At 50.7% G+C, this 27,326-nt stretch overlaps 34 non-coding genes across 34 annotated transcripts; 19 read left to right on the forward strand and 15 right to left on the reverse strand.

The window, feature by feature from the left end:
- Positions 1-557: 557 nt before the first annotated feature.
- Positions 558-630, forward strand: TRNAR-CCU (transfer RNA arginine (anticodon CCU)). The gene has a single exon. It is a non-coding gene; the product is annotated as a tRNA-Arg (tRNA).
- Positions 631-1,220: 590 nt separating this feature from the next.
- Positions 1,221-1,293, reverse strand: TRNAA-AGC (transfer RNA alanine (anticodon AGC)). The gene has a single exon. It is a non-coding gene; the product is annotated as a tRNA-Ala (tRNA).
- Positions 1,294-1,987: 694 nt separating this feature from the next.
- Positions 1,988-2,060, forward strand: TRNAR-CCU (transfer RNA arginine (anticodon CCU)). The gene has a single exon. It is a non-coding gene; the product is annotated as a tRNA-Arg (tRNA).
- A 588-nt stretch (positions 2,061-2,648) lies between these two features.
- On the reverse strand, positions 2,649-2,721 carry TRNAA-AGC (transfer RNA alanine (anticodon AGC)). Its single transcript has one exon. It is a non-coding gene; the product is annotated as a tRNA-Ala (tRNA).
- Positions 2,722-3,415: 694 nt separating this feature from the next.
- TRNAR-CCU (transfer RNA arginine (anticodon CCU)) lies at positions 3,416-3,488 on the forward strand. The gene has a single exon. It is a non-coding gene; the product is annotated as a tRNA-Arg (tRNA).
- A 589-nt stretch (positions 3,489-4,077) lies between these two features.
- TRNAA-AGC (transfer RNA alanine (anticodon AGC)) lies at positions 4,078-4,150 on the reverse strand. Its single transcript has one exon. It is a non-coding gene; the product is annotated as a tRNA-Ala (tRNA).
- A 694-nt stretch (positions 4,151-4,844) lies between these two features.
- Positions 4,845-4,917, forward strand: TRNAR-CCU (transfer RNA arginine (anticodon CCU)). Its single transcript has one exon. It is a non-coding gene; the product is annotated as a tRNA-Arg (tRNA).
- A 588-nt stretch (positions 4,918-5,505) lies between these two features.
- On the reverse strand, positions 5,506-5,578 carry TRNAA-AGC (transfer RNA alanine (anticodon AGC)). Its single transcript has one exon. It is a non-coding gene; the product is annotated as a tRNA-Ala (tRNA).
- Positions 5,579-6,272: 694 nt separating this feature from the next.
- Positions 6,273-6,345, forward strand: TRNAR-CCU (transfer RNA arginine (anticodon CCU)). The gene has a single exon. It is a non-coding gene; the product is annotated as a tRNA-Arg (tRNA).
- Positions 6,346-6,935: 590 nt separating this feature from the next.
- Positions 6,936-7,008, reverse strand: TRNAA-AGC (transfer RNA alanine (anticodon AGC)). The gene has a single exon. It is a non-coding gene; the product is annotated as a tRNA-Ala (tRNA).
- A 694-nt stretch (positions 7,009-7,702) lies between these two features.
- On the forward strand, positions 7,703-7,775 carry TRNAR-CCU (transfer RNA arginine (anticodon CCU)). The gene has a single exon. It is a non-coding gene; the product is annotated as a tRNA-Arg (tRNA).
- Positions 7,776-8,365: 590 nt separating this feature from the next.
- On the reverse strand, positions 8,366-8,438 carry TRNAA-AGC (transfer RNA alanine (anticodon AGC)). The gene has a single exon. It is a non-coding gene; the product is annotated as a tRNA-Ala (tRNA).
- Positions 8,439-9,132: 694 nt separating this feature from the next.
- Positions 9,133-9,205, forward strand: TRNAR-CCU (transfer RNA arginine (anticodon CCU)). The gene has a single exon. It is a non-coding gene; the product is annotated as a tRNA-Arg (tRNA).
- Positions 9,206-10,550: 1,345 nt separating this feature from the next.
- TRNAR-CCU (transfer RNA arginine (anticodon CCU)) lies at positions 10,551-10,623 on the forward strand. The gene has a single exon. It is a non-coding gene; the product is annotated as a tRNA-Arg (tRNA).
- A 1,345-nt stretch (positions 10,624-11,968) lies between these two features.
- Positions 11,969-12,041, forward strand: TRNAR-CCU (transfer RNA arginine (anticodon CCU)). Its single transcript has one exon. It is a non-coding gene; the product is annotated as a tRNA-Arg (tRNA).
- Positions 12,042-12,641: 600 nt separating this feature from the next.
- On the reverse strand, positions 12,642-12,714 carry TRNAA-AGC (transfer RNA alanine (anticodon AGC)). Its single transcript has one exon. It is a non-coding gene; the product is annotated as a tRNA-Ala (tRNA).
- A 694-nt stretch (positions 12,715-13,408) lies between these two features.
- Positions 13,409-13,481, forward strand: TRNAR-CCU (transfer RNA arginine (anticodon CCU)). Its single transcript has one exon. It is a non-coding gene; the product is annotated as a tRNA-Arg (tRNA).
- A 590-nt stretch (positions 13,482-14,071) lies between these two features.
- TRNAA-AGC (transfer RNA alanine (anticodon AGC)) lies at positions 14,072-14,144 on the reverse strand. Its single transcript has one exon. It is a non-coding gene; the product is annotated as a tRNA-Ala (tRNA).
- A 694-nt stretch (positions 14,145-14,838) lies between these two features.
- TRNAR-CCU (transfer RNA arginine (anticodon CCU)) lies at positions 14,839-14,911 on the forward strand. The gene has a single exon. It is a non-coding gene; the product is annotated as a tRNA-Arg (tRNA).
- Positions 14,912-15,500: 589 nt separating this feature from the next.
- Positions 15,501-15,573, reverse strand: TRNAA-AGC (transfer RNA alanine (anticodon AGC)). The gene has a single exon. It is a non-coding gene; the product is annotated as a tRNA-Ala (tRNA).
- Positions 15,574-16,267: 694 nt separating this feature from the next.
- On the forward strand, positions 16,268-16,340 carry TRNAR-CCU (transfer RNA arginine (anticodon CCU)). The gene has a single exon. It is a non-coding gene; the product is annotated as a tRNA-Arg (tRNA).
- A 1,357-nt stretch (positions 16,341-17,697) lies between these two features.
- Positions 17,698-17,770, forward strand: TRNAR-CCU (transfer RNA arginine (anticodon CCU)). Its single transcript has one exon. It is a non-coding gene; the product is annotated as a tRNA-Arg (tRNA).
- A 600-nt stretch (positions 17,771-18,370) lies between these two features.
- Positions 18,371-18,443, reverse strand: TRNAA-AGC (transfer RNA alanine (anticodon AGC)). Its single transcript has one exon. It is a non-coding gene; the product is annotated as a tRNA-Ala (tRNA).
- A 694-nt stretch (positions 18,444-19,137) lies between these two features.
- On the forward strand, positions 19,138-19,210 carry TRNAR-CCU (transfer RNA arginine (anticodon CCU)). The gene has a single exon. It is a non-coding gene; the product is annotated as a tRNA-Arg (tRNA).
- A 576-nt stretch (positions 19,211-19,786) lies between these two features.
- On the reverse strand, positions 19,787-19,859 carry TRNAA-AGC (transfer RNA alanine (anticodon AGC)). The gene has a single exon. It is a non-coding gene; the product is annotated as a tRNA-Ala (tRNA).
- Positions 19,860-20,553: 694 nt separating this feature from the next.
- Positions 20,554-20,626, forward strand: TRNAR-CCU (transfer RNA arginine (anticodon CCU)). The gene has a single exon. It is a non-coding gene; the product is annotated as a tRNA-Arg (tRNA).
- A 1,346-nt stretch (positions 20,627-21,972) lies between these two features.
- TRNAR-CCU (transfer RNA arginine (anticodon CCU)) lies at positions 21,973-22,045 on the forward strand. The gene has a single exon. It is a non-coding gene; the product is annotated as a tRNA-Arg (tRNA).
- A 600-nt stretch (positions 22,046-22,645) lies between these two features.
- Positions 22,646-22,718, reverse strand: TRNAA-AGC (transfer RNA alanine (anticodon AGC)). Its single transcript has one exon. It is a non-coding gene; the product is annotated as a tRNA-Ala (tRNA).
- A 694-nt stretch (positions 22,719-23,412) lies between these two features.
- Positions 23,413-23,485, forward strand: TRNAR-CCU (transfer RNA arginine (anticodon CCU)). Its single transcript has one exon. It is a non-coding gene; the product is annotated as a tRNA-Arg (tRNA).
- A 590-nt stretch (positions 23,486-24,075) lies between these two features.
- Positions 24,076-24,148, reverse strand: TRNAA-AGC (transfer RNA alanine (anticodon AGC)). The gene has a single exon. It is a non-coding gene; the product is annotated as a tRNA-Ala (tRNA).
- A 694-nt stretch (positions 24,149-24,842) lies between these two features.
- Positions 24,843-24,915, forward strand: TRNAR-CCU (transfer RNA arginine (anticodon CCU)). The gene has a single exon. It is a non-coding gene; the product is annotated as a tRNA-Arg (tRNA).
- Positions 24,916-25,505: 590 nt separating this feature from the next.
- Positions 25,506-25,578, reverse strand: TRNAA-AGC (transfer RNA alanine (anticodon AGC)). The gene has a single exon. It is a non-coding gene; the product is annotated as a tRNA-Ala (tRNA).
- Positions 25,579-26,272: 694 nt separating this feature from the next.
- On the forward strand, positions 26,273-26,345 carry TRNAR-CCU (transfer RNA arginine (anticodon CCU)). The gene has a single exon. It is a non-coding gene; the product is annotated as a tRNA-Arg (tRNA).
- Positions 26,346-26,935: 590 nt separating this feature from the next.
- On the reverse strand, positions 26,936-27,008 carry TRNAA-AGC (transfer RNA alanine (anticodon AGC)). Its single transcript has one exon. It is a non-coding gene; the product is annotated as a tRNA-Ala (tRNA).
- Positions 27,009-27,326: the final 318 nt, after the last annotated feature.

The raw sequence follows: 27,326 nt of genomic DNA on the forward strand, positions 1-27,326 counted from the left end.
CCTTTGCCCAAAACAAAATACCTTCAGTGGAGCTACAAGTAAAGCTGCAGATGGCCATCCATTGCAATGAGGATTGGCCAACCAGGTATTAATAGCAGAGTGACTCCACTCCCACGCCCTTTCACGCTGGACCTGCGCTTGTGATCAAGAGGCTGCACGCCAGTCCCATAGACCCGAGAGCCCAATTGAAAAGGTGCTTGCTTCTCACTTTATTTCTCTCGCTATTTCTTGCTGTTTTAGGCCGCTGACACGCCGCCTGCAGCCAAAGGACCAGCGCTGGAGTGCCCTTTGTCATTTTTACCAGCTGGCCATATTTTACAATCGAGCGTCAGAATACCAAACAGGTAAGAGTTAGGTCTGGGAATTGAGTCCACTTTCCATCGTGTGTCCCATAAAGCGGAAGTGTCCAGCCGAGTGCAAGCAGGTGCCTTTTGCCCGCGTGTGCTGGGACACTGCAGCTTTGGACGTGAGCCAACTTGCCCTTTTCAGTGGGCCAGTACCCGTGACTCCAGTGAGAGAAGAGGAAAAGAAAGAACTTTCCCCTTCTCTGTCGAGTGGCCCCAGTGGCCTAATGGATAAGGCACTGGCCTCCTAAGCCAGGGATTGTGGGTTCGAGCCCCATCTGGGGTGGTTCGTGGCATTTTGTTCACACTTATGCAAAAGGTTTTTGCGGTAGTAGGGGGAGGGCGCAGGCTAGTACTTTGCTGGGCGCTGTGAAGTCCAGAACGTGCTCTGCTGGTAGCAGACTTTAAATGCCGGGAGACTGCAGAGTGTAGCAACCCCTCATGTCAGCGAAGAGACACAGATGAGTGGTAAGAAAGACAGGGAAAATATGCTTTCTGGAATCAGAGCTCCTGCAGACAGGGCTCACTCTTCTGCCAGCTCCGACCTGCTCCGATGAAAACGAAATAAAAGAGCAAAGGCTGCGCACTTTGAACCAATTATTCGAAGCATCGTATTGAACTGAAATAAAAGGTTAACAGCCCTGGGTGGCATCAAAGTGGAATTTCCTGAATATGTCACCAATGCCATGCAATGCGCCTGTTGCACAGTGTCACGCCTGTTGCCGGCCCTCGCGCGGATGACTCTTTGGGATAGCAGAAAGTGGACGGAAGACTTTTAGGATGATAGTAAAAAAAACAGAAGCGAGCACATGACTTTATTTGCGACGATTGGCGAGTTTTGAATAAAATAGTGAAAATGAAGAAAAAGCGTCTTGCTGGAGAATGCGGGCATCGATCCCGCTACCTCTCGCATGCTAAGCGAGCGCTCTACCATCTGAGCTAATTCCCCTCCTCATCGAAGGCTCTCGATACACTGCTTCAGAGCTGAAGCACAGTCTCCGGCTCACACTTGCTTGGCTGTCCAGGGACCTGTAGTGCATAAAGCCCTTTCTCTTCATCTGCCGCAGGGGAAATCACAATCTCACCCCTTTGCCCAAAACAAAATACCTTCAGTGGAGCTACAAGTAAAGCTGCAGATGGCCATCCATTGCAACGAGGATTGGCCAACCAGGTATTAATAGCAGAGTGACTCCACTGCCACGCCCTTTCACGCTGGACCTGCGCTTGTGATCAAGAGGCTGCACGCCAGTCCCATAGACCCGAGAGCCCAATTGAAAAGGTGCTTGCTTCTCACTTTATTTCTCTCGCTATTTCTTGCTGTTTTAGGCCGCTGACACGCCGCCTGCAGCCAAAGGACCAGCGCTGGAGTGCCCTTTGTCATTTTTACCAGCTGGCCATATTTTACAATCGAGCGTCAGAATACCAAACAGGTAAGAGTTAGGTCTGGGAATTGAGTCCACTTTCCATCGTGTGTCCCATAAAGCGGAAGTGTCCAGCCGAGTGCAAGCAGGTGCCTTTTGCCCGCGTGTGCTGGGACACTGCAGCTTTGGACGTGAGCCAACTTGCCCTTTTTAGTGGGCCAGTACCCGTGACTCCAGTGAGAGAAGAGGAAAAGAAAGAACTTTCCCCTTCTCTGTCGAGTGGCCCCAGTGGCCTAATGGATAAGGCACTGGCCTCCTAAGCCAGGGATTGTGGGTTCGAGTCCCATCTGGGGTGGTTCGTGGCATTTTGTTCACACTTATGCAAAAGGTTTTTGCGGTAGTAGGGGGTGGGCGCAGGCTAGTACTTTGCTGGGCGCTGTGAAGTCCAGAACGTGCTCTGCTGGTAGCAGACTTTAAATGCGGGAGACTGCAGAGTGTAGCAACCCCTCATGTCAGCGAAGAGACACAGATGAGTGGTAAGAAAGACAGGGAAAATATGCTTTCTGGAATCAGAGCTCCTGCAGACAGGGCTCACTCTTCTGCCAGCTCCGACCTGCTCCGATGAAAACGAAATAAAAGAGCAAAGGCTGCGCACTTTGAACCAATTATTCGAAGCATCATATTGAACTGAAATAAAAGGTCAACAGCCCTGGGTGGCATCAAAGTGGAATTTCCTGAATATGTCACCAATGCCATGCAATGCGCCTGTTGCACAGTATCACGCCTGTTGCCGGCCCTCGCGCGGATGACTCTTTGGGATAGCAGAAAGTGGACGGAAGACTTTTAGGATGATAGAAAAAAAACAGAAGCGAGCACATGACTTTATTTGCGACGATTGGTGAGTTTTGAATAAAATAGTGAAAATGAAGAAAAAGTGTCTTGCTGGAGAATGCGGGCATCGATCCCGCTACCTCTCGCATGCTAAGCGAGCGCTCTACCATCTGAGCTAATTCCCCTCCTCCTCGAAGGCTCTCGATACACTGCTTCAGAGCTGAAGCACAGTCTCCGGCTCACACTTGCTTGGCTGTCCAGGGACCTGTAGTGCATAAAGCCCTTTCTCTTCATCTGCCGCAGAGGAAATCACAATCTCACCCCTTTGCCCAAAACAAAATACCTTCAGTGGAGCTACAAGTAAAGCTGCAGATGGCCATCCATTGCAACGAGGATTGGCCAACCAGGTATTAATAGCAGAGTGACTCCACTGCCACGCCCTTTCACGCTGGACCTGCGCTTGTGATCAAGAGGCTGCACGCCAGTCCCATAGACCCGAGAGCCCAATTGAAAAGGTGCTTGCTTCTCACTTTATTTCTCTCGCTATTTCTTGCTGTTTTAGGCCGCTGACACGCCGCCTGCAGCCAAAGGACCAGCGCTGGAGTGCCCTTTGTCATTTTTACCAGCTGGCCATATTTTACAATCGAGCGTCAGAATACCAAACAGGTAAGAGTTAGGTCTGGGAATTGAGTCCACTTTCCATCGTGTGTCCCATAAAGCGGAAGTGTCCAGCCGAGTGCAAGCAGGTGCCTTTTGCCCGCGTGTGCTGGGACACTGCAGCTTTGGACGTGAGCCAACTTGCCCTTTTCAGTGGGCCAGTACCCGTGACTCCAGTGAGAGAAGAGGAAAAGAAAGAACTTTCCCCTTCTCTGTCGAGTGGCCCCAGTGGCCTAATGGATAAGGCACTGGCCTCCTAAGCCAGGGATTGTGGGTTCGAGTCCCATCTGGGGTGGTTCGTGGCATTTTGTTCACACTTATGCAAAAGGTTTTTGCGGTAGTAGGGGGTGGGCGCAGGCTAGTACTTTGCTGGGCGCTGTGAAGTCCAGAACGTGCTCTGCTGGTAGCAGACTTTAAATGCGGGAGACTGCAGAGTGTAGCAACCCCTCATGTCAGCGAAGAGACACAGATGAGTGGTAAGAAAGACAGGGAAAATATGCTTTCTGGAATCAGAGCTCCTGCAGACAGGGCTCACTCTTCTGCCAGCTCCGACCTGCTCCGATGAAAACGAAATAAAAGAGCAAAGGCTGCGCACTTTGAACCAATTATTCGAAGCATCGTATTGAACTGAAATAAAAGGTCAACAGCCCTGGGTGGCATCAAAGTGGAATTTCCTGAATATGTCACCAATGCCATGCAATGCGCCTGTTGCACAGTATCACGCCTGTTGCCGGCCCTCGCGCGGATGACTCTTTGGGATAGCAGAAAGTGGACGGAAGACTTTTAGGATGATAGTAAAAAAAACAGAAGCGAGCACATGACTTTATTTGCGACGATTGGTGAGTTTTGAATAAAATAGTGAAAATGAAGAAAAAGTGTCTTGCTGGAGAATGCGGGCATCGATCCCGCTACCTCTCGCATGCTAAGCGAGCGCTCTACCATCTGAGCTAATTCCCCTCCTCCTCGAAGGCTCTCGATACACTGCTTCAGAGCTGAAGCACAGTCTCCGGCTCACACTTGCTTGGCTGTCCAGGGACCTGTAGTGCATAAAGCCCTTTCTCTTCATCTGCCGCAGAGGAAATCACAATCTCACCCCTTTGCCCAAAACAAAATACCTTCAGTGGAGCTACAAGTAAAGCTGCAGATGGCCATCCATTGCAATGAGGATTGGCCAACCAGGTATTAATAGCAGAGTGACTCCACTCCCACGCCCTTTCACGCTGGACCTGCGCTTGTGATCAAGAGGCTGCACGCCAGTCCCATAGACCCGAGAGCCCAATTGAAAAGGTGCTTGCTTCTCACTTTATTTCTCTCGCTATTTCTTGCTGTTTTAGGCCGCTGACACGCCGCCTGCAGCCAAAGGACCAGCGCTGGAGTGCCCTTTGTCATTTTTACCAGCTTGCCATATTTTACAATCGAGCGTCAGAATACCAAACAGGTAAGAGTTAGGTCTGGGAATTGAGTCCACTTTCCATCGTGTGTCCCATAAAGCGGAAGTGTCCAGCCGAGTGCAAGCAGGTGCCTTTTGCCCGCGTGTGCTGGGACACTGCAGCTTTGGACGTGAGCCAACTTGCCCTTTTCAGTGGGCCAGTACCCGTGACTCCAGTGAGAGAAGAGGAAAAGAAAGAACTTTCCCCTTCTCTGTCGAGTGGCCCCAGTGGCCTAATGGATAAGGCACTGGCCTCCTAAGCCAGGGATTGTGGGTTCGAGCCCCATCTGGGGTGGTTCGTGGCATTTTGTTCACACTTATGCAAAAGGTTTTTGCGGTAGTAGGGGGTGGGCGCAGGCTAGTACTTTGCTGGGCGCTGTGAAGTCCAGAACGTGCTCTGCTGGTAGCAGACTTTAAATGCGGGAGACTGCAGAGTGTAGCAACCCCTCATGTCAGCGAAGAGACACAGATGAGTGGTAAGAAAGACAGGGAAAATATGCTTTCTGGAATCAGAGCTCCTGCAGACAGGGCTCACTCTTCTGCCAGCTCCGACCTGCTCCGATGAAAACGAAATAAAAGAGCAAAGGCTGCGCACTTTGAACCAATTATTCGAAGCATCGTATTGAACTGAAATAAAAGGTCAACAGCCCTGGGTGGCATCAAAGTGGAATTTCCTGAATATGTCACCAATGCCATGCAATGCGCCTGTTGCACAGTATCACGCCTGTTGCCGGCCCTCGCGCGGATGACTCTTTGGGATAGCAGAAAGTGGACGGAAGACTTTTAGGATGATAGAAAAAAAACAGAAGCGAGCACATGACTTTATTTGCGACGATTGGTGAGTTTTGAATAAAATAGTGAAAATGAAGAAAAAGTGTCTTGCTGGAGAATGCGGGCATCGATCCCGCTACCTCTCGCATGCTAAGCGAGCGCTCTACCATCTGAGCTAATTCCCCTCCTCCTCGAAGGCTCTCGATACACTGCTTCAGAGCTGAAGCACAGTCTCCGGCTCACACTTGCTTGGCTGTCCAGGGACCTGTAGTGCATAAAGCCCTTTCTCTTCATCTGCCGCAGAGGAAATCACAATCTCACCCCTTTGCCCAAAACAAAATACCTTCAGTGGAGCTACAAGTAAAGCTGCAGATGGCCATCCATTGCAACGAGGATTGGCCAACCAGGTATTAATAGCAGAGTGACTCCACTGCCACGCCCTTTCACGCTGGACCTGCGCTTGTGATCAAGAGGCTGCACGCCAGTCCCATAGACCCGAGAGCCCAATTGAAAAGGTGCTTGCTTCTCACTTTATTTCTCTCGCTATTTCTTGCTGTTTTAGGCCGCTGACACGCCGCCTGCAGCCAAAGGACCAGCGCTGGAGTGCCCTTTGTCATTTTTACCAGCTGGCCATATTTTACAATCGAGCGTCAGAATACCAAACAGGTAAGAGTTAGGTCTGGGAATTGAGTCCACTTTCCATCGTGTGTCCCATAAAGCGGAAGTGTCCAGCCGAGTGCAAGCAGGTGCCTTTTGCCCGCGTGTGCTGGGACACTGCAGCTTTGGACGTGAGCCAACTTGCCCTTTTCAGTGGGCCAGTACCCGTGACTCCAGTGAGAGAAGAGGAAAAGAAAGAACTTTCCCCTTCTCTGTCGAGTGGCCCCAGTGGCCTAATGGATAAGGCACTGGCCTCCTAAGCCAGGGATTGTGGGTTCGAGTCCCATCTGGGGTGGTTCGTGGCATTTTGTTCACACTTATGCAAAAGGTTTTTGCGGTAGTAGGGGGTGGGCGCAGGCTTGTACTTTGCTGGGCGCTGTGAAGTCCAGAACGTGCTCTGCTGGTAGCAGACTTTAAATGCCGGGAGACTGCAGAGTGTAGCAACCCCTCATGTCAGCGAAGAGACACAGATGAGTGGTAAGAAAGACAGGGAAAATATGCTTTCTGGAATCAGAGCTCCTGCAGACAGGGCTCACTCTTCTGCCAGCTCCGACCTGCTCCGATGAAAACGAAATAAAAGAGCAAAGGCTGCGCACTTTGAACCAATTATTCGAAGCATCGTATTGAAATGAAATAAAAGGTTAACAGCCCTGGGTGGCATCAAAGTGGAATTTCCTGAATATGTCACCAATGCCATGCAATGCGCCTGTTGCACAGTATCACGCCTCTTGCCGGCCCTCGCGCGGATGACTCTTTGGGATAGCAGAAAGTGGACGGAAGACTTTTAGGATGATAGTAAAAAAAACAGAAGCGAGCACATGACTTTATTTGCGACGATTGGTGAGTTTTGAATAAAATAGTGAAAATGAAGAAAAAGCGTCTTGCTGGAGAATGCGGGCATCGATCCCGCTACCTCTCGCATGCTAAGCGAGGGCTCTACCATCTGAGCTAATTCCCCTCCTCCTCGAAGGCTCTCGATACACTGCTTCAGAGCTGAAGCACAGTCTCCGGCTCACACTTCCTTGGCTGTCCAGGGACCTGTAGTGCATAAAGCCCTTTCTCTTCATCTGCCGCAGAGGAAATCACAATCTCACCCCTTTGCCCAAAACAAAATACCTTCAGTGGAGCTACAAGTAAAGCTGCAGATGGCCATCCATTGCAATGAGGATTGGCCAACCAGGTATTAATAGCAGAGTGACTCCACTCCCACGCCCTTTCACGCTGGACCTGCGCTTGTGATCAAGAGGCTGCACGCCAGTCCCATAGACCCGAGAGCCCAATTGAAAAGGTGCTTGCTTCTCACTTTATTTCTCTCGCTATTTCTTGCTGTTTTAGGCCGCTGACACGCCGCCTGCAGCCAAAGGACCAGCGCTGGAGTGCCCTTTGTCATTTTTACCAGCTGGCCATATTTTACAATCGAGCGTCAGAATACCAAACAGGTAAGAGTTAGGTCTGGGAATTGAGTCCACTTTCCATCGTGTGTCCCATAAAGCGGAAGTGTCCAGCCGAGTGCAAGCAGGTGCCTTTTGCCCGCGTGTGCTGGGACACTGCAGCTTTGGACGTGAGCCAACTTGCCCTTTTCAGTGGGCCAGTACCCGTGACTCCAGTGAGAGAAGAGGAAAAGAAAGAACTTTCCCCTTCTCTGTCGAGTGGCCCCAGTGGCCTAATGGATAAGGCACTGGCCTCCTAAGCCAGGGATTGTGGGTTCGAGCCCCATCTGGGGTGGTTCGTGGCATTTTGTTCACACTTATGCAAAAGGTTTTTGCGGTAGTAGGGGGAGGGCGCAGGCTAGTACTTTGCTGGGCGCTGTGAAGTCCAGAACGTGCTCTGCTGGTAGCAGACTTTAAATGCCGGGAGACTGCAGAGTGTAGCAACCCCTCATGTCAGCGAAGAGACACAGATGAGTGGTAAGAAAGACAGGGAAAATATGCTTTCTGGAATCAGAGCTCCTGCAGACAGGGCTCACTCTTCTGCCAGCTCCGACCTGCTCCGATGAAAACGAAATAAAAGAGCAAAGGCTGCGCACTTTGAACCAATTATTCGAAGCATCGTATTGAACTGAAATAAAAGGTTAACAGCCCTGGGTGGCATCAAAGTGGAATTTCCTGAATATGTCACCAATGCCATGCAATGCGCCTGTTGCACAGTGTCACGCCTGTTGCCGGCCCTCGCGCGGATGACTCTTTGGGATAGCAGAAAGTGGACGGAAGACTTTTAGGATGATAGTAAAAAAAACAGAAGCGAGCACATGACTTTATTTGCGACGATTGGCGAGTTTTGAATAAAATAGTGAAAATGAAGAAAAAGCGTCTTGCTGGAGAATGCGGGCATCGATCCCGCTACCTCTCGCATGCTAAGCGAGCGCTCTACCATCTGAGCTAATTCCCCTCCTCATCGAAGGCTCTCGATACACTGCTTCAGAGCTGAAGCACAGTCTCCGGCTCACACTTGCTTGGCTGTCCAGGGACCTGTAGTGCATAAAGCCCTTTCTCTTCATCTGCCGCAGGGGAAATCACAATCTCACCCCTTTGCCCAAAACAAAATACCTTCAGTGGAGCTACAAGTAAAGCTGCAGATGGCCATCCATTGCAACGAGGATTGGCCAACCAGGTATTAATAGCAGAGTGACTCCACTGCCACGCCCTTTCACGCTGGACCTGCGCTTGTGATCAAGAGGCTGCACGCCAGTCCCATAGACCCGAGAGCCCAATTGAAAAGGTGCTTGCTTCTCACTTTATTTCTCTCGCTATTTCTTGCTGTTTTAGGCCGCTGACACGCCGCCTGCAGCCAAAGGACCAGCGCTGGAGTGCCCTTTGTCATTTTTACCAGCTGGCCATATTTTACAATCGAGCGTCAGAATACCAAACAGGTAAGAGTTAGGTCTGGGAATTGAGTCCACTTTCCATCGTGTGTCCCATAAAGCGGAAGTGTCCAGCCGAGTGCAAGCAGGTGCCTTTTGCCCGCGTGTGCTGGGACACTGCAGCTTTGGACGTGAGCCAACTTGCCCTTTTTAGTGGGCCAGTACCCGTGACTCCAGTGAGAGAAGAGGAAAAGAAAGAACTTTCCCCTTCTCTGTCGAGTGGCCCCAGTGGCCTAATGGATAAGGCACTGGCCTCCTAAGCCAGGGATTGTGGGTTCGAGTCCCATCTGGGGTGGTTCGTGGCATTTTGTTCACACTTATGCAAAAGGTTTTTGCGGTAGTAGGGGGTGGGCGCAGGCTAGTACTTTGCTGGGCGCTGTGAAGTCCAGAACGTGCTCTGCTGGTAGCAGACTTTAAATGCGGGAGACTGCAGAGTGTAGCAACCCCTCATGTCAGCGAAGAGACACAGATGAGTGGTAAGAAAGACAGGGAAAATATGCTTTCTGGAATCAGAGCTCCTGCAGACAGGGCTCACTCTTCTGCCAGCTCCGACCTGCTCCGATGAAAACGAAATAAAAGAGCAAAGGCTGCGCACTTTGAACCAATTATTCGAAGCATCGTATTGAACTGAAATAAAAGGTCAACAGCCCTGGGTGGCATCAAAGTGGAATTTCCTGAATATGTCACCAATGCCATGCAATGCGCCTGTTGCACAGTATCACGCCTGTTGCCGGCCCTCGCGCGGATGACTCTTTGGGATAGCAGAAAGTGGACGGAAGACTTTTAGGATGATAGAAAAAAAACAGAAGCGAGCACATGACTTTATTTGCGACGATTGGCGTGTTTTGAATAAAATAGTGAAAATGAAGAAAAAGCGTCTTGCGGGCATCGATCCCGCTACCTCTCGCATGCTAAGCGAGCGCTCTACCATCTGAGCTAATTCCCCTCCTCCTGGAAGGCTCTCGATACACTGCTTCAGAGCTGAAGCACAGTCTCCGGCTCACACTTGCTTGGCTGTCCAGGGACCTGTAGTGCATAAAGCCCTTTCTCTTCATCTGCCGCAGGGGAAATCACAATCTCACCCCTTTGCCCAAAACAAAATACCTTCAGTGGAGCTACAAGTAAAGCTGCAGATGGCCATCCATTGCAACGAGGATTGGCCAACCAGGTATTAATAGCAGAGTGACTCCACTGCCACGCCCTTTCACGCTGGACCTGCGCTTGTGATCAAGAGGCTGCACGCCAGTCCCATAGACCCGAGAGCCCAATTGAAAAGGTGCTTGCTTCTCACTTTATTTCTCTCGCTATTTCTTGCTGTTTTAGGCCGCTGACACGCCGCCTGCAGCCAAAGGACCAGCGCTGGAGTGCCCTTTGTCATTTTTACCAGCTGGCCATATTTTACAATCGAGCGTCAGAATACCAAACAGGTAAGAGTTAGGTCTGGGAATTGAGTCCACTTTCCATCGTGTGTCCCATAAAGCGGAAGTGTCCAGCCGAGTGCAAGCAGGTGCCTTTTGCCCGCGTGTGCTGGGACACTGCAGCTTTGGACGTGAGCCAACTTGCCCTTTTTAGTGGGCCAGTACCCGTGACTCCAGTGAGAGAAGAGGAAAAGAAAGAACTTTCCCCTTCTCTGTCGAGTGGCCCCAGTGGCCTAATGGATAAGGCACTGGCCTCCTAAGCCAGGGATTGTGGGTTCGAGTCCCATCTGGGGTGGTTCGTGGCATTTTGTTCACACTTATGCAAAAGGTTTTTGCGGTAGTAGGGGGTGGGCGCAGGCTAGTACTTTGCTGGGCGCTGTGAAGTCCAGAACGTGCTCTGCTGGTAGCAGACTTTAAATGCGGGAGACTGCAGAGTGTAGCAACCCCTCATGTCAGCGAAGAGACACAGATGAGTGGTAAGAAAGACAGGGAAAATATGCTTTCTGGAATCAGAGCTCCTGCAGACAGGGCTCACTCTTCTGCCAGCTCCGACCTGCTCCGATGAAAACGAAATAAAAGAGCAAAGGCTGCGCACTTTGAACCAATTATTCGAAGCATCGTATTGAACTGAAATAAAAGGTCAACAGCCCTGGGTGGCATCAAAGTGGAATTTCCTGAATATGTCACCAATGCCATGCAATGCGCCTGTTGCACAGTATCACGCCTGTTGCCGGCCCTCGCGCGGATGACTCTTTGGGATAGCAGAAAGTGGACGGAAGACTTTTAGGATGATAGAAAAAAAACAGAAGCGAGCACATGACTTTATTTGCGACGATTGGCGTGTTTTGAATAAAATAGTGAAAATGAAGAAAAAGCGTCTTGCGGGCATCGATCCCGCTACCTCTCGCATGCTAAGCGAGCGCTCTACCATCTGAGCTAATTCCCCTCCTCCTGGAAGGCTCTCGATACACTGCTTCAGAGCTGAAGCACAGTCTCCGGCTCACACTTGCTTGGCTGTCCAGGGACCTGTAGTGCATAAAGCCCTTTCTCTTCATCTGCCGCAGGGGAAATCACAATCTCACCCCTTTGCCCAAAACAAAATACCTTCAGTGGAGCTACAAGTAAAGCTGCAGATGGCCATCCATTGCAACGAGGATTGGCCAACCAGGTATTAATAGCAGAGTGACTCCACTGCCACGCCCTTTCACGCTGGACCTGCGCTTGTGATCAAGAGGCTGCACGCCAGTCCCATAGACCCGAGAGCCCAATTGAAAAGGTGCTTGCTTCTCACTTTATTTCTCTCGCTATTTCTTGCTGTTTTAGGCCGCTGACACGCCGCCTGCAGCCAAAGGACCAGCGCTGGAGTGCCCTTTGTCATTTTTACCAGCTGGCCATATTTTACAATCGAGCGTCAGAATACCAAACAGGTAAGAGTTAGGTCTGGGAATTGAGTCCACTTTCCATCGTGTGTCCCATAAAGCGGAAGTGTCCAGCCGAGTGCAAGCAGGTGCCTTTTGCCCGCGTGTGCTGGGACACTGCAGCTTTGGACGTGAGCCAACTTGCCCTTTTCAGTGGGCCAGTACCCGTGACTCCAGTGAGAGAAGAGGAAAAGAAAGAACTTTCCCCTTCTCTGTCGAGTGGCCCCAGTGGCCTAATGGATAAGGCACTGGCCTCCTAAGCCAGGGATTGTGGGTTCGAGTCCCATCTGGGGTGGTTCGTGGCATTTTGTTCACACTTCTGCCAAAGCATGCAAAAGGTTTTTGCGGTAGTAGGGGGTGGGCGCAGGCTAGTACTTTGCTGGGCGCTGTGAAGTCCAGAACGTGCTCTGCTGGTAGCAGACTTTAAATGCCGGGAGACTGCAGAGTGTAGCAACCCCTCATGTCAGCGAAGAGACACAGATGAGTGGTAAGAAAGACAGGGAAAATATGCTTTCTGGAATCAGAGCTCCTGCAGACAGGGCTCACTCTTCTGCCAGCTCCGACCTGCTCCGATGAAAACGAAATAAAAGAGCAAAGGCTGCGCACTTTGAACCAATTATTCGAAGCATCGTATTGAAATGAAATAAAAGGTTAACAGCCCTGGGTGGCATCAAAGTGGAATTTCCTGAATATGTCACCAATGCCATGCAATGCGCCTGTTGCACAGTATCACGCCTCTTGCCGGCCCTCGCGCGGATGACTCTTTGGGATAGCAGAAAGTGGACGGAAGACTTTTAGGATGATAGTAAAAAAAACAGAAGCGAGCACATGACTTTATTTGCGACGATTGGCGAGTTTTGAATAAAATAGTGAAAATGAAGAAAAAGCGTCTTGCTGGAGAATGCGGGCATCGATCCCACTACCTCTCGCATGCTAAGCGAGCGCTCTACCATCTGAGCTAATTCCCCTCCTCCTCGAAGGCTCTCGATACACTGCTTCAGAGCTGAAGCACAGTCTCCGGCTCACACTTGCTTGGCTGTCCAGGGACCTGTAGTGCATAAAGCCCTTTCTCTTCATCTGCCGCAGGGGAAATCACAATCTCACCCCTTTGCCCAAAACAAAATACCTTCAGTGGAGCTACAAGTAAAGCTGCAGATGGCCATCCATTGCAACGAGGATTGGCCAACCAGGTATTAATAGCAGAGTGACTCCACTGCCACGCCCTTTCACGCTGGACCTGCGCTTGTGATCAAGAGGCTGCACGCCAGTCCCATAGACCCGAGAGCCCAATTGAAAAAGTGCTTGCTTCTCACTTTATTTCTCTCGCTATTTCTTGCTGTTTTAGGCCGCTGACACGCCGCCTGCAGCCAAAGGACCAGCGCTGGAGTGCCCTTTGTCATTTTTACCAGCTGGCCATATTTTACAATCGAGCGTCAGAATACCAAACAGGTAAGAGTTAGGTCTGGGAATTGAGTCCACTTTCCATCGTGTGTCCCATAAAGCGGAAGTGTCCAGCCGAGTGCAAGCAGGTGCCTTTTGCCCGCGTGTGCTGGGACACTGCAGCTTTGGACGTGAGCCAACTTGCCCTTTTCAGTGGGCCAGTACCCGTGACTCCAGTGAGAGAAGAGGAAAAGAAAGAACTTTCCCCTTCTCTGTCGAGTGGCCCCAGTGGCCTAATGGATAAGGCACTGGCCTCCTAAGCCAGGGATTGTGGGTTCGAGTCCCATCTGGGGTGGTTCGTGGCATTTTGTTCACACTTATGCAAAAGGTTTTTGCGGTAGTAGGGGGTGGGCGCAGGCTAGTACTTTGCTGGGCGCTGTGAAGTCCAGAACGTGCTCTGCTGGTAGCAGACTTTAAATGCCGGGAGACTGCAGAGTGTAGCAACCCCTCATGTCAGCGAAGAGACACAGATGAGTGGTAAGAAAGACAGGGAAAATATGCTTTCTGGAATCAGAGCTCCTGCAGACAGGGCTCACTCTTCTGCCAGCTCCGACCTGCTCCGATGAAAACGAAATAAAAGAGCAAAGGCTGCGCACTTTGAACCAATTATTCGAAGCATCGTATTGAAATGAAATAAAAGGTTAACAGCCCTGGGTGGCATCAAAGTGGAATTTCCTGAATATGTCACCAATGCCATGCAATGCGCCTGTTGCACAGTATCACGCCTCTTGCCGGCCCTCGCGCGGATGACTCTTTGGGATAGCAGAAAGTGGACGGAAGACTTTTAGGATGATAGTAAAAAAAACAGAAGCGAGCACATGACTTTATTTGCGACGATTGGTGAGTTTTGAATAAAATAGTGAAAATGAAGAAAAAGCGTCTTGCTGGAGAATGCGGGCATCGATCCCGCTACCTCTCGCATGCTAAGCGAGCGCTCTACCATCTGAGCTAATTCCCCTCCTCCTCGAAGGCTCTCGATACACTGCTTCAGAGCTGAAGCACAGTCTCCGGCTCACACTTCCTTGGCTGTCCAGGGACCTGTAGTGCATAAAGCCCTTTCTCTTCATCTGCCGCAGAGGAAATCACAATCTCACCCCTTTGCCCAAAACAAAATACCTTCAGTGGAGCTACAAGTAAAGCTGCAGATGGCCATCCATTGCAATGAGGATTGGCCAACCAGGTATTAATAGCAGAGTGACTCCACTCCCACGCCCTTTCACGCTGGACCTGCGCTTGTGATCAAGAGGCTGCACGCCAGTCCCATAGACCCGAGAGCCCAATTGAAAAGGTGCTTGCTTCTCACTTTATTTCTCTCGCTATTTCTTGCTGTTTTAAGCCGCTGACACGCCGCCTGCAGCCAAAGGACCAGCGCTGGAGTGCCCTTTGTCATTTTTACCAGCTGGCCATATTTTACAATCGAGCGTCAGAATACCAAACAGGTAAGAGTTAGGTCTGGGAATTGAGTCCACTTTCCATCGTGTGTCCCATAAAGCGGAAGTGTCCAGCCGAGTGCAAGCAGGTGCCTTTTGCCCGCGTGTGCTGGGACACTGCAGCTTTGGACGTGAGCCAACTTGCCCTTTTCAGTGGGCCAGTACCCGTGACTCCAGTGAGAGAAGAGGAAAAGAAAGAACTTTCCCCTTCTCTGTCGAGTGGCCCCAGTGGCCTAATGGATAAGGCACTGGCCTCCTAAGCCAGGGATTGTGGGTTCGAGCCCCATCTGGGGTGGTTCGTGGCATTTTGTTCACACTTATGCAAAAGGTTTTTGCGGTAGTAGGGGGTGGGCGCAGGCTAGTACTTTGCTGGGCGCTGTGAAGTCCAGAACGTGCTCTGCTGGTAGCAGACTTTAAATGCGGGAGACTGCAGAGTGTAGCAACCCCTCATGTCAGCGAAGAGACACAGATGAGTGGTAAGAAAGACAGGGAAAATATGCTTTCTGGAATCAGAGCTCCTGCAGACAGGGCTCACTCTTCTGCCAGCTCCGACCTGCTCCGATGAAAACGAAATAAAAGAGCAAAGGCTGCGCACTTTGAACCAATTATTCGAAGCATCGTATTGAACTGAAATAAAAGGTCAACAGCCCTGGGTGGCATCAAAGTGGAATTTCCTGAATATGTCACCAATGCCATGCAATGCGCCTGTTGCACAGTATCACGCCTGTTGCCGGCCCTCGCGCGGATGACTCTTTGGGATAGCAGAAAGTGGACGGAAGACTTTTAGGATGATAGTAAAAAAAACAGAAGCGAGCACATGACTTTATTTGCGACGATTGGTGAGTTTTGAATAAAATAGTGAAAATGAAGAAAAAGTGTCTTGCTGGAGAATGCGGGCATCGATCCCGCTACCTCTCGCATGCTAAGCGAGCGCTCTACCATCTGAGCTAATTCCCCTCCTCCTCGAAGGCTCTCGATACACTGCTTCAGAGCTGAAGCACAGTCTCCGGCTCACACTTGCTTGGCTGTCCAGGGACCTGTAGTGCATAAAGCCCTTTCTCTTCATCTGCCGCAGAGGAAATCACAATCTCACCCCTTTGCCCAAAACAAAATACCTTCAGTGGAGCTACAAGTAAAGCTGCAGATGGCCATCCATTGCAACGAGGATTGGCCAACCAGGTATTAATAGCAGAGTGACTCCACTGCCACGCCCTTTCACGCTGGACCTGCGCTTGTGATCAAGAGGCTGCACGCCAGTCCCATAGACCCGAGAGCCCAATTGAAAAGGTGCTTGCTTCTCACTTTATTTCTCTCGCTATTTCTTGCTGTTTTAGGCCGCTGACACGCCGCCTGCAGCCAAAGGACCAGCGCTGGAGTGCCCTTTGTCATTTTTACCAGCTTGCCATATTTTACAATCGAGCGTCAGAATACCAAACAGGTAAGAGTTAGGTCTGGGAATTGAGTCCACTTTCCATCGTGTGTCCCATAAAGCGGAAGTGTCCAGCCGAGTGCAAGCAGGTGCCTTTTGCCCGCGTGTGCTGGGACACTGCAGCTTTGGACGTGAGCCAACTTGCCCTTTTCAGTGGGCCAGTACCCGTGACTCCAGTGAGAGAAGAGGAAAAGAAAGAACTTTCCCCTTCTCTGTCGAGTTGCCCCAGTGGCCTAATGGATAAGGCACTGGCCTCCTAAGCCAGGGATTGTGGGTTCGAGTCCCATCTGGGGTGGTTCGTGGCATTTTGTTCACACTTCTGCCAAAGCATGCAAAAGGTTTTTGCGGTAGTAGGGGGTAGGCGCAGGCTAGTACTTTGCTGGGCGCTGTGAAGTCCAGAACGTGCTCTGCTGGTAGCAGACTTTAAATGCCGGGAGACTGCAGAGTGTAGCAACCCCTCATGTCAGCGAAGAGACACAGATGAGTGGTAAGAAAGACAGGGAAAATATGCTTTCTGGAATCAGAGCTCCTGCAGACAGGGCTCACTCTTCTGCCAGCTCCGACCTGCTCCGATGAAAACGAAATAAAAGAGCAAAGGCTGCGCACTTTGAACCAATTATTCGAAGCATCGTATTGAACTGAAATAAAAGGTCAACAGCCCTGGGTGGCATCAAAGTGGAATTTCCTGAATATGTCACCAATGCCATGCAATGCGCCTGTTGCACAGTATCACGCCTGTTGCCGGCCCTCGCGCGGATGACTCTTTGGGATAGCAGAAAGTGGACGGAAGACTTTTAGGATGATAGTAAAAAAAACAGAAGCGAGCACATGACTTTATTTGCGACGATTGGCGTGTTTTGAATAAAATAGTGAAAATGAAGAAAAAGCGTCTTGCGGGCATCGATCCCGCTACCTCTCGCATGCTAAGCGAGCGCTCTACCATCTGAGCTAATTCCCCTCCTCCTGGAAGGCTCTCGATACACTGCTTCAGAGCTGAAGCACAGTCTCCGGCTCACACTTGCTTGGCTGTCCAGGGACCTGTAGTGCATAAAGCCCTTTCTCTTCATCTGCCGCAGGGGAAATCACAATCTCACCCCTTTGCCCAAAACAAAATACCTTCAGTGGAGCTACAAGTAAAGCTGCAGATGGCCATCCATTGCAACGAGGATTGGCCAACCAGGTATTAATAGCAGAGTGACTCCACTGCCACGCCCTTTCACGCTGGACCTGCGCTTGTGATCAAGAGGCTGCACGCCAGTCCCATAGACCCGAGAGCCCAATTGAAAAGGTGCTTGCTTCTCACTTTATTTCTCTCGCTATTTCTTGCTGTTTTAGGCCGCTGACACGCCGCCTGCAGCCAAAGGACCAGCGCTGGAGTGCCCTTTGTCATTTTTACCAGCTGGCCATATTTTACAATCGAGCGTCAGAATACCAAACAGGTAAGAGTTAGGTCTGGGAATTGAGTCCACTTTCCATCGTGTGTCCCATAAAGCGGAAGTGTCCAGCCGAGTGCAAGCAGGTGCCTTTTGCCCGCGTGTGCTGGGACACTGCAGCTTTGGACGTGAGCCAACTTGCCCTTTTCAGTGGGCCAGTACCCGTGACTCCAGTGAGAGAAGAGGAAAAGAAAGAACTTTCCCCTTCTCTGTCGAGTGGCCCCAGTGGCCTAATGGATAAGGCACCGGCCTCCTAAGCCAGGGATTGTGGGTTCGAGTCCCATCTGGGGTGGTTCGTGGCATTTTGTTCACACTTCTGCCAAAGCATGCAAAAGGTTTTTGCGGTAGTAGGGGGTGGGCGCAGGCTAGTACTTTGCTGGGCGCTGTGAAGTCCAGAACGTGCTCTGCTGGTAGCAGACTTTAAATGCCGGGAGACTGCAGAGTGTAGCAACCCCTCATGTCAGCGAAGAGACGCAGATGAGTGGTAAGAAAGACAGGGAAAATATGCTTTCTGGAATCAGAGCTCCTGCAGACAGGGCTCACTCTTCTGCCAGCTCCGACCTGCTCCGATGAAAACGAAATAAAAGAGCAAAGGCTGCGCACTTTGAACCAATTATTCGAAGCATCGTATTGAAATGAAATAAAAGGTTAACAGCCCTGGGTGGCATCAAAGTGGAATTTCCTGAATATGTCACCAATGCCATGCAATGCGCCTGTTGCACAGTATCACGCCTCTTGCCGGCCCTCGCGCGGATGACTCTTTGGGATAGCAGAAAGTGGACGGAAGACTTTTAGGATGATAGTAAAAAAAACAGAAGCGAGCACATGACTTTATTTGCGACGATTGGCGAGTTTTGAATAAAATAGTGAAAATGAAGAAAAAGCGTCTTGCTGGAGAATGCGGGCATCGATCCCACTACCTCTCGCATGCTAAGCGAGCGCTCTACCATCTGAGCTAATTCCCCTCCTCCTCGAAGGCTCTCGATACACTGCTTCAGAGCTGAAGCACAGTCTCCGGCTCACACTTGCTTGGCTGTCCAGGGACCTGTAGTGCATAAAGCCCTTTCTCTTCATCTGCCGCAGGGGAAATCACAATCTCACCCCTTTGCCCAAAACAAAATACCTTCAGTGGAGCTACAAGTAAAGCTGCAGATGGCCATCCATTGCAACGAGGATTGGCCAACCAGGTATTAATAGCAGAGTGACTCCACTGCCACGCCCTTTCACGCTGGACCTGCGCTTGTGATCAAGAGGCTGCACGCCAGTCCCATAGACCCGAGAGCCCAATTGAAAAAGTGCTTGCTTCTCACTTTATTTCTCTCGCTATTTCTTGCTGTTTTAGGCCGCTGACACGCCGCCTGCAGCCAAAGGACCAGCGCTGGAGTGCCCTTTGTCATTTTTACCAGCTGGCCATATTTTACAATCGAGCGTCAGAATACCAAACAGGTAAGAGTTAGGTCTGGGAATTGAGTCCACTTTCCATCGTGTGTCCCATAAAGCGGAAGTGTCCAGCCGAGTGCAAGCAGGTGCCTTTTGCCCGCGTGTGCTGGGACACTGCAGCTTTGGACGTGAGCCAACTTGCCCTTTTCAGTGGGCCAGTACCCGTGACTCCAGTGAGAGAAGAGGAAAAGAAAGAACTTTCCCCTTCTCTGTCGAGTGGCCCCAGTGGCCTAATGGATAAGGCACTGGCCTCCTAAGCCAGGGATTGTGGGTTCGAGTCCCATCTGGGGTGGTTCGTGGCATTTTGTTCACACTTATGCAAAAGGTTTTTGCGGTAGTAGGGGGTGGGCGCAGGCTAGTACTTTGCTGGGCGCTGTGAAGTCCAGAACGTGCTCTGCTGGTAGCAGACTTTAAATGCGGGAGACTGCAGAGTGTAGCAACCCCTCATGTCAGCGAAGAGACACAGATGAGTGGTAAGAAAGACAGGGAAAATATGCTTTCTGGAATCAGAGCTCCTGCAGACAGGGCTCACTCTTCTGCCAGCTCCGACCTGCTCCGATGAAAACGAAATAAAAGAGCAAAGGCTGCGCACTTTGAAGCATCGTATTGAACTGAAATAAAAGGTCAACAGCCCTGGGTGGCATCAAAGTGGAATTTCCTGAATATGTCACCAATGCCATGCAATGCGCCTGTTGCACAGTATCACGCCTGTTGCCGGCCCTCGCGCGGATGACTCTTTGGGATAGCAGAAAGTGGACGGAAGACTTTTAGGATGATAGTAAAAAAAACAGAAGCGAGCACATGACTTTATTTGCGACGATTGGTGAGTTTTGAATAAAATAGTGAAAATGAAGAAAAAGTGTCTTGCTGGAGAATGCGGGCATCGATCCCGCTACCTCTCGCATGCTAAGCGAGCGCTCTACCATCTGAGCTAATTCCCCTCCTCCTCGAAGGCTCTCGATACACTGCTTCAGAGCTGAAGCACAGTCTCCGGCTCACACTTGCTTGGCTGTCCAGGGACCTGTAGTGCATAAAGCCCTTTCTCTTCATCTGCCGCAGAGGAAATCACAATCTCACCCCTTTGCCCAAAACAAAATACCTTCAGTGGAGCTACAAGTAAAGCTGCAGATGGCCATCCATTGCAATGAGGATTGGCCAACCAGGTATTAATAGCAGAGTGACTCCACTCCCACGCCCTTTCACGCTGGACCTGCGCTTGTGATCAAGAGGCTGCACGCCAGTCCCATAGACCCGAGAGCCCAATTGAAAAGGTGCTTGCTTCTCACTTTATTTCTCTCGCTATTTCTTGCTGTTTTAGGCCGCTGACACGCCGCCTGCAGCCAAAGGACCAGCGCTGGAGTGCCCTTTGTCATTTTTACCAGCTTGCCATATTTTACAATCGAGCGTCAGAATACCAAACAGGTAAGAGTTAGGTCTGGGAATTGAGTCCACTTTCCATCGTGTGTCCCATAAAGCGGAAGTGTCCAGCCGAGTGCAAGCAGGTGCCTTTTGCCCGCGTGTGCTGGGACACTGCAGCTTTGGACGTGAGCCAACTTGCCCTTTTCAGTGGGCCAGTACCCGTGACTCCAGTGAGAGAAGAGGAAAAGAAAGAACTTTCCCCTTCTCTGTCGAGTGGCCCCAGTGGCCTAATGGATAAGGCACTGGCCTCCTAAGCCAGGGATTGTGGGTTCGAGCCCCATCTGGGGTGGTTCGTGGCATTTTGTTCACACTTATGCAAAAGGTTTTTGCGGTAGTAGGGGAGGGCGCAGGCTAGTACTTTGCTGGGCGCTGTGAAGTCCAGAACGTGCTCTGCTGGTAGCAGACTTTAAATGCCGGGAGACTGCAGAGTGTAGCAACCCCTCATGTCAGCGAAGAGACACAGATGAGTGGTAAGAAAGACAGGGAAAATATGCTTTCTGGAATCAGAGCTCCTGCAGACAGGGCTCACTCTTCTGCCAGCTCCGACCTGCTCCGATGAAAACGAAATAAAAGAGCAAAGGCTGCGCACTTTGAACCAATTATTCGAAGCATCGTATTGAACTGAAATAAAAGGTCAACAGCCCTGGGTGGCATCAAAGTGGAATTTCCTGAATATGTCACCAATGCCATGCAATGCGCCTGTTGCACAGTATCACGCCTGTTGCCGGCCCTCGCGCGGATGACTCTTTGGGATAGCAGAAAGTGGACGGAAGACTTTTAGGATGATAGTAAAAAAAACAGAAGCGAGCACATGACTTTATTTGCGACGATTGGCGTGTTTTGAATAAAATAGTGAAAATGAAGAAAAAGCGTCTTGCGGGCATCGATCCCGCTACCTCTCGCATGCTAAGCGAGCACTCTACCATCTGAGCTAATTCCCCTCCTCCTGGAAGGCTCTCGATACACTGCTTCAGAGCTGAAGCACAGTCTCCGGCTCACACTTGCTTGGCTGTCCAGGGACCTGTAGTGCATAAAGCCCTTTCTCTTCATCTGCCGCAGGGGAAATCACAATCTCACCCCTTTGCCCAAAACAAAATACCTTCAGTGGAGCTACAAGTAAAGCTGCAGATGGCCATCCATTGCAACGAGGATTGGCCAACCAGGTATTAATAGCAGAGTGACTCCACTGCCACGCCCTTTCACGCTGGACCTGCGCTTGTGATCAAGAGGCTGCACGCCAGTCCCATAGACCCGAGAGCCCAATTGAAAAGGTGCTTGCTTCTCACTTTATTTCTCTCGCTATTTCTTGCTGTTTTAGGCCGCTGACACGCCGCCTGCAGCCAAAGGACCAGCGCTGGAGTGCCCTTTGTCATTTTTACCAGCTGGCCATATTTTACAATCGAGCGTCAGAATACCAAACAGGTAAGAGTTAGGTCTGGGAATTGAGTCCACTTTCCATCGTGTGTCCCATAAAGCGGAAGTGTCCAGCCGAGTGCAAGCAGGTGCCTTTTGCCCGCGTGTGCTGGGACACTGCAGCTTTGGACGTGAGCCAACTTGCCCTTTTCAGTGGGCCAGTACCCGTGACTCCAGTGAGAGAAGAGGAAAAGAAAGAACTTTCCCCTTCTCTGTCGAGTGGCCCCAGTGGCCTAATGGATAAGGCACTGGCCTCCTAAGCCAGGGATTGTGGGTTCGAGTCCCATCTGGGGTGGTTCGTGGCATTTTGTTCACACTTCTGCCAAAGCATGCAAAAGGTTTTTGCGGTAGTAGGGGGTGGGCGCAGGCTAGTACTTTGCTGGGCGCTGTGAAGTCCAGAACGTGCTCTGCTGGTAGCAGACTTTAAATGCCGGGAGACTGCAGAGTGTAGCAACCCCTCATGTCAGCGAAGAGACACAGATGAGTGGTAAGAAAGACAGGGAAAATATGCTTTCTGGAATCAGAGCTCCTGCAGACAGGGCTCACTCTTCTGCCAGCTCCGACCTGCTCCGATGAAAACGAAATAAAAGAGCAAAGGCTGCGCACTTTGAACCAATTATTCGAAGCATCGTATTGAAATGAAATAAAAGGTTAACAGCCCTGGGTGGCATCAAAGTGGAATTTCCTGAATATGTCACCAATGCCATGCAATGCGCCTGTTGCACAGTATCACGCCTCTTGCCGGCCCTCGCGCGGATGACTCTTTGGGATAGCAGAAAGTGGACGGAAGACTTTTAGGATGATAGTAAAAAAAACAGAAGCGAGCACATGACTTTATTTGCGACGATTGGCGAGTTTTGAATAAAATAGTGAAAATGAAGAAAAAGCGTCTTGCTGGAGAATGCGGGCATCGATCCCACTACCTCTCGCATGCTAAGCGAGCGCTCTACCATCTGAGCTAATTCCCCTCCTCCTCGAAGGCTCTCGATACACTGCTTCAGAGCTGAAGCACAGTCTCCGGCTCACACTTGCTTGGCTGTCCAGGGACCTGTAGTGCATAAAGCCCTTTCTCTTCATCTGCCGCAGGGGAAATCACAATCTCACCCCTTTGCCCAAAACAAAATACCTTCAGTGGAGCTACAAGTAAAGCTGCAGATGGCCATCCATTGCAACGAGGATTGGCCAACCAGGTATTAATAGCAGAGTGACTCCACTGCCACGCCCTTTCACGCTGGACCTGCGCTTGTGATCAAGAGGCTGCACGCCAGTCCCATAGACCCGAGAGCCCAATTGAAAAAGTGCTTGCTTCTCACTTTATTTCTCTCGCTATTTCTTGCTGTTTTAGGCCGCTGACACGCCGCCTGCAGCCAAAGGACCAGCGCTGGAGTGCCCTTTGTCATTTTTACCAGCTGGCCATATTTTACAATCGAGCGTCAGAATACCAAACAGGTAAGAGTTAGGTCTGGGAATTGAGTCCACTTTCCATCGTGTGTCCCATAAAGCGGAAGTGTCCAGCCGAGTGCAAGCAGGTGCCTTTTGCCCGCGTGTGCTGGGACACTGCAGCTTTGGACGTGAGCCAACTTGCCCTTTTCAGTGGGCCAGTACCCGTGACTCCAGTGAGAGAAGAGGAAAAGAAAGAACTTTCCCCTTCTCTGTCGAGTGGCCCCAGTGGCCTAATGGATAAGGCACTGGCCTCCTAAGCCAGGGATTGTGGGTTCGAGTCCCATCTGGGGTGGTTCGTGGCATTTTGTTCACACTTATGCAAAAGGTTTTTGCGGTAGTAGGGGGTGGGCGCAGGCTAGTACTTTGCTGGGCGCTGTGAAGTCCAGAACGTGCTCTGCTGGTAGCAGACTTTAAATGCCGGGAGACTGCAGAGTGTAGCAACCCCTCATGTCAGCGAAGAGACACAGATGAGTGGTAAGAAAGACAGGGAAAATATGCTTTCTGGAATCAGAGCTCCTGCAGACAGGGCTCACTCTTCTGCCAGCTCCGACCTGCTCCGATGAAAACGAAATAAAAGAGCAAAGGCTGCGCACTTTGAACCAATTATTCGAAGCATCGTATTGAAATGAAATAAAAGGTTAACAGCCCTGGGTGGCATCAAAGTGGAATTTCCTGAATATGTCACCAATGCCATGCAATGCGCCTGTTGCACAGTATCACGCCTCTTGCCGGCCCTCGCGCGGATGACTCTTTGGGATAGCAGAAAGTGGACGGAAGACTTTTAGGATGATAGTAAAAAAAACAGAAGCGAGCACATGACTTTATTTGCGACGATTGGTGAGTTTTGAATAAAATAGTGAAAATGAAGAAAAAGCGTCTTGCTGGAGAATGCGGGCATCGATCCCGCTACCTCTCGCATGCTAAGCGAGCGCTCTACCATCTGAGCTAATTCCCCTCCTCCTCGAAGGCTCTCGATACACTGCTTCAGAGCTGAAACACAGTCTCCGGCTCACACTTCCTTGGCTGTCCAGGGACCTGTAGTGCATAAAGCCCTTTCTCTTCATCTGCCGCAGAGGAAATCACAATCTCACCCCTTTGCCCAAAACAAAATACCTTCAGTGGAGCTACAAGTAAAGCTGCAGATGGCCATCCATTGCAATGAGGATTGGCCAACCAGGTATTAATAGCAGAGTGACTCCACTCCCACGCCCTTTCACGCTGGACCTGCGCTTGTGATCAAGAGGCTGCACGCCAGTCCCATAGACCCGAGAGCCCAATTGAAAAGGTGCTTGCTTCTCACTTTATTTCTCTCGCTATTTCTTGCTGTTTTAGGCCGCTGACACGCCGCCTGCAGCCAAAGGACCAGCGCTGGAGTGCCCTTTGTCATTTTTACCAGCTGGCCATATTTTACAATCGAGCGTCAGAATACCAAACAGGTAAGAGTTAGGTCTGGGAATTGAGTCCACTTTCCATCGTGTGTCCCATAAAGCGGAAGTGTCCAGCCGAGTGCAAGCAGGTGCCTTTTGCCCGCGTGTGCTGGGACACTGCAGCTTTGGACGTGAGCCAACTTGCCCTTTTCAGTGGGCCAGTACCCGTGACTCCAGTGAGAGAAGAGGAAAAGAAAGAACTTTCCCCTTCTCTGTCGAGTGGCCCCAGTGGCCTAATGGATAAGGCACTGGCCTCCTAAGCCAGGGATTGTGGGTTCGAGCCCCATCTGGGGTGGTTCGTGGCATTTTGTTCACACTTATGCAAAAGGTTTTTGCGGTAGTAGGGGGAGGGCGCAGGCTAGTACTTTGCTGGGCGCTGTGAAGTCCAGAACGTGCTCTGCTGGTAGCAGACTTTAAATGCCGGGAGACTGCAGAGTGTAGCAACCCCTCATGTCAGCGAAGAGACACAGATGAGTGGTAAGAAAGACAGGGAAAATATGCTTTCTGGAATCAGAGCTCCTGCAGACAGGGCTCACTCTTCTGCCAGCTCCGACCTGCTCCGATGAAAACGAAATAAAAGAGCAAAGGCTGCGCACTTTGAACCAATTATTCGAAGCATCGTATTGAACTGAAATATAAGGTTAACAGCCCTGGGTGGCATCAAAGTGGAATTTCCTGAATATGTCACCAATGCCATGCAATGCGCCTGTTGCACAGTGTCACGCCTGTTGCCGGCCCTCGCGCGGATGACTCTTTGGGATAGCAGAAAGTGGACGGAAGACTTTTAGGATGATAGTAAAAAAAACAGAAGCGAGCACATGACTTTATTTGCGACGATTGGCGAGTTTTGAATAAAATAGTGAAAATGAAGAAAAAGCGTCTTGCTGGAGAATGCGGGCATCGATCCCGCTACCTCTCACATGCTAAGCGAGCGCTCTACCATCTGAGCTAATTCCCCTCCTCATCGAAGGCTCTCGATACACTGCTTCAGAGCTGAAGCACAGTCTCCGGCTCACACTTGCTTGGCTGTCCAGGGACCTGTAGTGCATAAAGCCCTTTCTCTTCATCTGCCGCAGGGGAAATCACAATCTCACCCCTTTGCCCAAAACAAAATACCTTCAGTGGAGCTACAAGTAAAGCTGCAGATGGCCATCCATTGCAATGAGGATTGGCCAACCAGGTATTAATAGCAGAGTGACTCCACTCCCACGCCCTTTCACGCTGGACCTGCGCTTGTGATCAAGAGGCTGCACGCCAGTCCCATAGACCCGAGAGCCCAATTGAAAAGGTGCTTGCTTCTCACTTTATTTCTCTCGCTATTTCTTGCTGTTTTAGGCCGCTGACACGCCGCCTGCAGCCAAAGGACCAGCGCTGGAGTGCCCTTTGTCATTTTTACCAGCTGGCCATATTTTACAATCGAGCGTCAGAATACCAAACAGGTAAGAGTTAGGTCTGGGAATTGAGTCCACTTTCCATCGTGTGTCCCATAAAGCGGAAGTGTCCAGCCGAGTGCAAGCAGGTGCCTTTTGCCCGCGTGTGCTGGGACACTGCAGCTTTGGACGTGAGCCAACTTGCCCTTTTCAGTGGGCCAGTACCCGTGACTCCAGTGAGAGAAGAGGAAAAGAAAGAACTTTCCCCTTCTCTGTCGAGTGGCCCCAGTGGCCTAATGGATAAGGCACTGGCTTCCTAAGCCAGGGATTGTGGGTTCGAGCCCCATCTGGGGTGGTTCGTGGCATTTTGTTCACACTTATGCAAAAGGTTTTTGCGGTAGTAGGGGGAGGGCGCAGGCTAGTACTTTGCTGGGCGCTGTGAAGTCCAGAACGTGCTCTGCTGGTAGCAGACTTTAAATGCCGGGAGACTGCAGAGTGTAGCAACCCCTCATGTCAGCGAAGAGACACAGATGAGTGGTAAGAAAGACAGGGAAAATATGCTTTCTGGAATCAGAGCTCCTGCAGACAGGGCTCACTCTTCTGCCAGCTCCGACCTGCTCCGATGAAAACGAAATAAAAGAGCAAAGGCTGCGCACTTTGAACCAATTATTCGAAGCATCGTATTGAACTGAAATAAAAGGTTAACAGCCCTGGGTGGCATCAAAGTGGAATTTCCTGAATATGTCACCAATGCCATGCAATGCGCCTGTTGCACAGTGTCACGCCTGTTGCCGGCCCTCGCGCGGATGACTCTTTGGGATAGCAGAAAGTGGACGGAAGACTTTTAGGATGATAGTAAAAAAAACAGAAGCGAGCACATGACTTTATTTGCGACGATTGGCGAGTTTTGAATAAAATAGTGAAAATGAAGAAAAAGCGTCTTGCTGGAGAATGCGGGCATCGATCCCGCTACCTCTCACATGCTAAGCGAGCGCTCTACCATCTGAGCTAATTCCCCTCCTCATCGAAGGCTCTCGATACACTGCTTCAGAGCTGAAGCACAGTCTCCGGCTCACACTTGCTTGGCTGTCCAGGGACCTGTAGTGCATAAAGCCCTTTCTCTTCATCTGCCGCAGGGGAAATCACAATCTCACCCCTTTGCCCAAAACAAAATACCTTCAGTGGAGCTACAAGTAAAGCTGCAGATGGCCATCCATTGCAATGAGGATTGGCCAACCAGGTATTAATAGCAGAGTGACTCCACTCCCACGCCCTTTCACGCTGGACCTGCGCTTGTGATCAAGAGGCTGCACGCCAGTCCCATAGACCCGAGAGC

Source organism: Ambystoma mexicanum, chromosome 5q (assembly GCF_040938575.1).
Source record: "Ambystoma mexicanum isolate Mex_15411 chromosome 5q, UKY_AmexF1_1, whole genome shotgun sequence".
Classification (NCBI taxonomy): domain Eukaryota; kingdom Metazoa; phylum Chordata; class Amphibia; order Caudata; family Ambystomatidae; genus Ambystoma; species Ambystoma mexicanum.